This window comes from Arachis stenosperma, chromosome 9, assembly GCF_014773155.1.
Source record: "Arachis stenosperma cultivar V10309 chromosome 9, arast.V10309.gnm1.PFL2, whole genome shotgun sequence".
Classification (NCBI taxonomy): Eukaryota; Viridiplantae; Streptophyta; class Magnoliopsida; order Fabales; family Fabaceae; genus Arachis; species Arachis stenosperma.
The window spans coordinates 76,757,311-76,764,871 of NC_080385.1; positions in this window are offsets into that span (position 1 = coordinate 76,757,311).

A 7,561-nucleotide genomic window follows, 5' to 3' on the forward strand; every position below is an offset into this window, starting at 1 on the left:
TTCAACGCAAGAAACCTGCTGCAGATGGGTGTTGAACGCCCAAAACAAGCATGAAGCTGGCGTTCAACGCCAGAAACAAGCATCAATCTGGCGTTGAACGCTAGGATTGCATGCAGAGGGCGTTTTACACGCCTTATTGGTGCAGGAATGATAATCCTTGACACCTCAGGATCTGTGGACCCCACATGAACACCTCAGGATCTGTGGACCCCACAGGATCCCTACCTACCTTAACTCACCCTCTTTCACACAATCCAATAAACACTCTTCCCCAAAACCCTTCACCAATCACCTTAATCTCTCTCCCCTATCACCTCTTCACCACTCACATCCACCCACTCTTCCCCATAAACCCCACCTACCTTCAAAATTCAAAATCTCATTCCCACCCAAACCCACCCTAAATGGCCGAAACTACTCCCTCTCCCTTCACTATATAAACACCTCTATCCCTCTTCATTTTCACACACCATAACCCTCTCTTCTTCACCTTGGTTGAAACCAAATGCTTCTCCCTTTCCTCCATATTTTCTTCTTCTTCTTCTTCTTCTTCTTCTTCTTCTTCTTCTTCTTCTTCTTCTTCTTCTTTCTTCTCTTGCTTGAGGGCGAGCAATATTCTACGTTTGGTGTGGTAAAAGCATAGCTTTTTTGTTTTTCTATAACCACTTATGGCACCTAAGGCCGGAGAAACCTCTAGAAAAGGGAAAGGGAAGACAAAAGCTTCCACCTCCGAGTCATGGAGGATGGGGAGATTTATCTCCAAAGCCCATCAAGACCCCTTCTATGAAGTTCTGGCCAAGAAGAAAGTGATCCCCGAGGTCCCTTTCAAACTCAAGAAAAATGAGTATCCGAAAATCCGACATGAGATCCAAAGAAGAGGTTGGGAAGTTCTGACCAACCCTATTCAACAAGTCAGAATCCTAATGGTTCAAGAGTTCTATGCTAATGCATGGATCACTAGGAACCATGATCAAAGTATGAACCCAAACCCAATGAATTATCTTACAATGGTTTGGGGGAAATACTTAGATTTTAGTCCGAAAAATGTGAGGTTGGCATTCAACTTTCCTATGATGAAAGAAGATGCACACCCCTACACTAGAAGGGTCAACTTTGATCAAAGGTTGGACCAATTCCTTATGGACATATGTGTGGAAGGAGCTCAATAGAAAAGAGACTCAAGAGGCAAGCCAGTTCAATTGAGAAGACTGGACCTTAAGCCTGTGGCTAGAGGATGGTTGGAATTCATCCAACGCTCCATCATCCCCACTAGCAACCGATCCAAAGTTACTGTGGATCGGGCCATCATGATCCAAAGCATCATGATTGGAGAGGAAGTAGAAGTTCATGAAGTCATCTCCCTTGAATTCTACAAAATAGCCAAAAATCCTTCTACCTTGGCAATGATAGCTTTTCCTCATCTCATTTGCCATCTATAATACTCGGTTGGAGTCATTATAGATGGATACATCCTCATTGAAGAGGACAAGCCCGTCACTAAGAAGAGGATGGAGCAAACAAGAAAGCCTACTCATGGATCCCAAGAGACGCATGAGGAAGCTCATCACCAAGGAATCCCGAAGATGCCTCAAGGGATGCACTTTCCTCCCAATAACTATTGGGAACAACTCAACACTTCTCCAGAAGACTTGAGTTATAACATGGATCAATTAAGGGTGGAACATCAAGAGCACTCCATCATTCTCCATGAAATTAGAGAAGATCAAAGAGCAATGAGGGAGGAGCAACAAAGGCAAGGAAGAGACATAGAAGAGCTCAAGGACATCATTGGTTCTTCAAGAAGAAAGCGCCACCATCACTAAGGTAGACTCATTCCTTGTTCTTATTTTCTCTGTTTTTCGGTTTTTATGCTTCATGTTTGTGTCTTTCCTACGTGATCATTAGTATTTAGTAACTATGTCTTAATGCTATGAATAATTCCATGAATCCTTCACCTCTCTCAAATGAAAAATGTTTCTAATACAAAAGAACAAGAAGTACATGAGTTTTGAATTTATCCTTGAAATTAGTTTAATTATATTGATGTGGTGACAATACTTTTTATTTTCTGAATGAATGCTTGAACAGTGCATATTTTTTATCTTATTTTTATGAATGTTAAAATTGTTGGCTGTTGAAAGAATGATGAATAAGAGAAATGTTATTGATGATCTGAAAAATCATAAATTTGATTCTTGAAGCAAGAAAAAGCAGTGAAGAACAAAGCTTGCAAAAAAAATGGCGAAAAAAAATTATAGAAAGAAAAAGAAAAAGCAAGCAGAAAAAGCCAATAGCCCTTAAAACCACAAGGCAAGGGTAAAAAGGATCCAAGGCTTTGAGCATCAATGGATAGGAAGGCCCAAGGAAGTAAATCCAGGCCTAAGCGGCTAAATCAAGCTATCCCTAACCATGTGCTTGTGGCATGCAGGTCCAAGTGAAAAGCTTGAGACTGAGTGGTTAAAGACGTGATCCAAAGCAAAAAGAGTGTGCTTAAGAGCTCTGGACACCTCTAACTGGGGACTTTAGCAAAGCTGAGTCACAATCTGAAAAGGTTCACCCAGTCATGTGTCTGTGGCATTTATGTATCCGGTGGTAATACTGGAAAACAAAGTGCTTAGGGCCACGGCCAAGACTCATAAAAGTAGTTGTGTTCAAGAATCAACATACTTAACTAGGAGAATTAATAACACTATCTGAATTCTGAGTTCCTATAGATGCCAATCATTCTAAACTTTAAAGGATAAAGTGAGATGCCAAAACTGTTCAGAGGCAAAAAGCTACAAGTCCCGCTCATCTAATTAGAACTAATATTCATTGATATTTTGGGATTTATAGTATATTCTCTTCTTTTTATCCTATTTGATTTTCAGTTGCTTGGGGACAAGCAACAATTTAAGTTTGGTGTTGTGATGAGCGGATAATTTATACGCTTTTCGACATTGTTTTTAGGTAGTTTTTAGTAGGATCTAGCTACTTTTAGGGTCGTTTTCATTAGTTTTTATGTAAAATTCACATTTCTGGACTTTACTATGAGTTTGTTTGTGTTTATGTGATTTCAGGTATTTTCTGGCTGAAATTGAGGGACCTGAGCAAAACTCTGATATGAAGGCTGACAAAGGACTGCTGATGCTGTTGGATTCTGACCTCCCTACACTCGAAATAGATTTTCTGGAGCTACAAAACTTCAAATAGCGCGCTCTTAACCGCGTTGGAAAGTAGACATCTAGAGCTTTTCAGAAATATATAATACTCCATACTTTATTCGAGATTAGACGACGTAAACTGGCGTTCAATGCCAGTTCCATGCTGCATTCAGGAGTCAAACGCCAGAAACACATCACAAACTAGAGTTAAACGCCAAAAACACGTTATAATTTGACGTTTAACTCCAAGAGAAGCCTCTACACGTGTAAAGTTCAAGCTCAGCCCAAGCACACACCAAGTGGGCTCTGGAAGTGGATTTCTGCATCAATTACTTAATTTTGTAAACCCTAGTAGCTAGTCTAGTATAAATAGAACCTTTTACTATTGTATTACAAATCTTTGGTCTCAGTTTTAATCTATTATTTATCTTAGGAGACTATTGATCACGTTCATGGAGGCTGGCCTCTCGGCCATGCCTGGACCATCACTTATGTATTTTCAACGGTGGAGTTTCTACACACCATAGATTCAGGGTGTAGAGCTCTGCTGTACCTCGAGTTTTAATGCAATTACTACTATTTTCTATTCAATTCAGTTTATTCCTGTTCTCAGATATTCGTTGCACTTCACCATGACGAATGTGATGATCCGTGACACTGATGCTGCGGAAATTGGTGAATTAAAAATTATTAAAATATATGCGTTACAAGTATAGTTCTTAACTCACCAGAATTCCGCTTATCAATTTAGAAAGGTGTCACAGAAATTTAAAATTAAAATACCGGGAGTATGAATCCCAGGTCGTCTCCCAATGAGTTGCAGAAAAGTGTGCTATTTTATTAATCAGATGTTTTCAAAAAGGTTTGAGTTGAGTAAACAGGAAATAAAATTGGAGAATTTGAATAATGTAAATAAAAGCCTTGACTGGGAGTTGATTAGTTGGAAGCCCAGCTATTGCTGGATTACTCTCTAGATTAATTGATAATAAAAGGTTATCATGTTTAGTTATCTCTTACTAGGTAAGGGAAAGTCAAACAGGTTGGAATGCTATGTCTGTTCACAAGTTGCAACCCACTTAATTAAAAGGGGTTGGTGTTAGTGACTAGAGGGCAATCCAACTATAAACCCAATTACAATCTTTCTTTTAAGCCTTCCAACTCAATTGGTTTCCTTCAATCAACTCCCCATCAAGTTAGAGAACTACTCGCTCATTGTGAATGTAAAATTCATAACATATGAAAGGGAATTGAAGAAAGACATTGTAAATAAAAATCAGAAAATCAATTAAAAATAAAAGTAATCCTTGTATTAAATAATCCTAAAAATATTCCAATAGTAAAGTTAACAAAGCAAAGAACATGGAAGAGTAAAGCCAAGTAAAGAAAATGAACTAGAATGACGATGTCTTGATGAGTGGTGGACGAAATTGTGATCCATGTTCTTTGTGTTTGTATGAAATCATTATTATGGCACCGGTTGAATTCACAACTCCGTTCAACTAACCAGCAAGTGTACTGGGTCGTCCAAGTAATAAACCTTACGTGAGTAAGGGTCGATCCCACAGAGATTGTTGGTATGAAGCAAGCTATGGTCACCTTGTAAATCTCAGTTAGGGAGATTAAATTTGTTTATGGAGATGCTGTGCTCCTCTTGAATCTCTACTTTCTCATTGCTTTCATCCAATCCTTCTTACTCCTTTCCATGGCAAGCTGTATGTAGGGCATCACCGTTGTCAATGGCTACATCCCATCCTCTCAGTGAAAATGGTCCTATGCTCTGTCACGGCACGGCTAATCATCTGTCGGTTCTCAATCTGGTTGGAATAGAATCCCTTGATTCTTTTGCGTTTGTCATCACGCCTAGCCTTCAGGAGTTTGAAGCTCGTCACAGTCATTCAATCCCAGAATCCTACTCGGAATACCATAGACAAGGTTTAGACTTTCCGGATCCTCATGAATGCCGCCATCTATCTAACTTATACCACGAAGATTCTGTTGGGGAATCTAAGAGATATGCGCTCGGCCTAAAGTAGAACGGAAGTGGTTGTCAATCACGCACGTTCATAGGTGAGAATGATGATGAGTGTCACGGATCATCACATTCATCAAAGTTAAGTGTAACGTATATCTTGGAATAAGAATAAAAGAGAATTGAATATAAAGTAATAGTAATTGTATTGAAACTTGAGGTACAGCAGAGCTCCACACCCTTAATCTATGGTGTGCAGAAACTCCACCGTTGAAAATACATAAGTAAAAGGTTCAGGCATGGCCGAATGGCCAGCCCCTGTGATCTGAGAACTAATCGTCCCAAGATGTCTAATATAATAGTTAAATGTTCTATTTATAATAAACTAGCTCCTAGGGTTTACATGAGTAAGTAATTGATGCATAAATCCACTTCCGGGGCCCACTTGGTGTATGTTTGAGCTGAGCTTGATCTATCCACGAGCTGAGGCTTCTCTTGGAGTTGAACTCCAAGTTATGACGTGTTTTGGGCGTTCAACTCTGGATCATGACGTTTTTTTGGCGTTTAACTCCAGACAGCAGCATGTACTTGGCGTTCAACGCCAAGTTACATCATCAATTTCCGAATAAAGTATGGACTATTATATATTGCTGGAAAGCTCTGGATGTCTACTTTCCAACACCGTTGAGAGCGCGCGATTTGGAGTTCTGTAGCTCCAGAAAATCCATTTTGAGTGCAGGAAGGTCAGATTCCAACAACATCAGCAGTCCTTTTGTCAGCCTTTTTTCAGAGTTTTGCTCAAGTCCCTCAATTTCAGCCAGAAATTACCTGAAATCACAGAAAAACACACAAACTCATAGTAAAGTCTAGAAATGTGAATTTAACATAAAAACTAATGAATATATCCCTAAAAGTAGCTTGAACTTATTAAAAACTACCTAAAAACAATACCAAAAATCGTATGAATTATCCGCTCATCACAACACCAAACATAAATTGTTGCTTGTCCCCAAGCAACTGAAAACAAATAGGATAAAAAGAAGAGAATATACTATAAATTCCAAAATATCAATGAATATTAATTATAATTAGATGAGCGGGACTTGTAGCTTTTTGCTTCTGAACAGTTTTGGCACCTCACTTTTTCCTTTGAAGTTTAGAATGATTGGCTTCTCTAGCAACTTAGAATTTTGGATAGTGTTAATGACTTTCTTAGTTAAGCATGTTGATTCTTGAACACAGCTACTTATGAGTCTTGGCCGTGGCCCTAAGCACTTTGTTTTCCAGTATTACCACCGGATACATAAATGCCACAGACACATAACTGGGTGAACCTTTTCAGATTGTGACTTAGCTTTGCTAGAGTCCCCAGTTAGTGGTGTCCAGAGCTCTTAAGCTCACTCTTTTGCTTTGGATCACGACTTTAACCACTCAGTCTCAAGCTTTTCACTTGGACCTTCATGACACAAGCACATGGTTAGGGACAGCTTGGTTTAGCCGCTTAGGCCTGGATTTTATTTCCTTGGGCCCTCCTATCCATTGATGCTCAAAGCCTTGGATCATTTTTACCCTTGCCTTTTGGTTTTAAGGGCTATTGGCTTTTTCTGCTTGCTTTTTCTTTTTCTTTCTATTTTTTTTAAAGCTTTCTTTTTTCACTGCTTTTTCATGCTTCAAGAATCAATTTCATGATTTTTCAGATCCTCAATAACATTTTTCTTTGTTCATCATTCTTTCAAGAGCCAACAATTTTAACATTCATAAACAACAAGATCAAAAGACACATGCGCTGTTCAAGCATTCATTCAGAAAACAAAAAGTATTGTCACCACATCAATATAATTAAATTAAATTCAAGGATAAATTTGAAATTCATGTACTTCTTGTTCTTTTGAGTTAAAACATTTTTTTGTTTAAGAGAGGTGAAGGATTAATGGATTTTATTCATAGCTTTAAGGCATGGTTACATACTAATGATCATGAAATAAAGACACAAAATATAGATAAACACAACATTAAAAACCGAAAACAGAAAGAAGTAAAGAACAAGGAATGAATCCACCTTTAGTGGTGTCTTCTTCTTGAAGGACCAACAATGTCCTTAAGCTCTTTTATGTCCCTTCCTTGCCTTTGTTGCTCCTCCCTCATTGCTCTTTGGTCTTCTCTTATTTCTTGGAGAATGATGGAGTGCTCATGATGTTCCACCCTTAGTTGTTCAACATTGTGGCTCAAATCTTCTAAGGAAGTGTTGAGTTGTTCCCAATAGTTGTTAGGAGGAAAGTGCATCCCTTGAGGCATCTCAGGGATTTCTTGATGATGAGCTTCCTCATGCATCTCTTGAGAACCGTGAGGGGTCTCTCTTGCTTGCTCCATCCTCTTCTTGGTGATGGGCTTGTCTTCTTCAATAGAGACATCTCCTTCTATGATAACTCCAGCTGAGTAACATAGATGG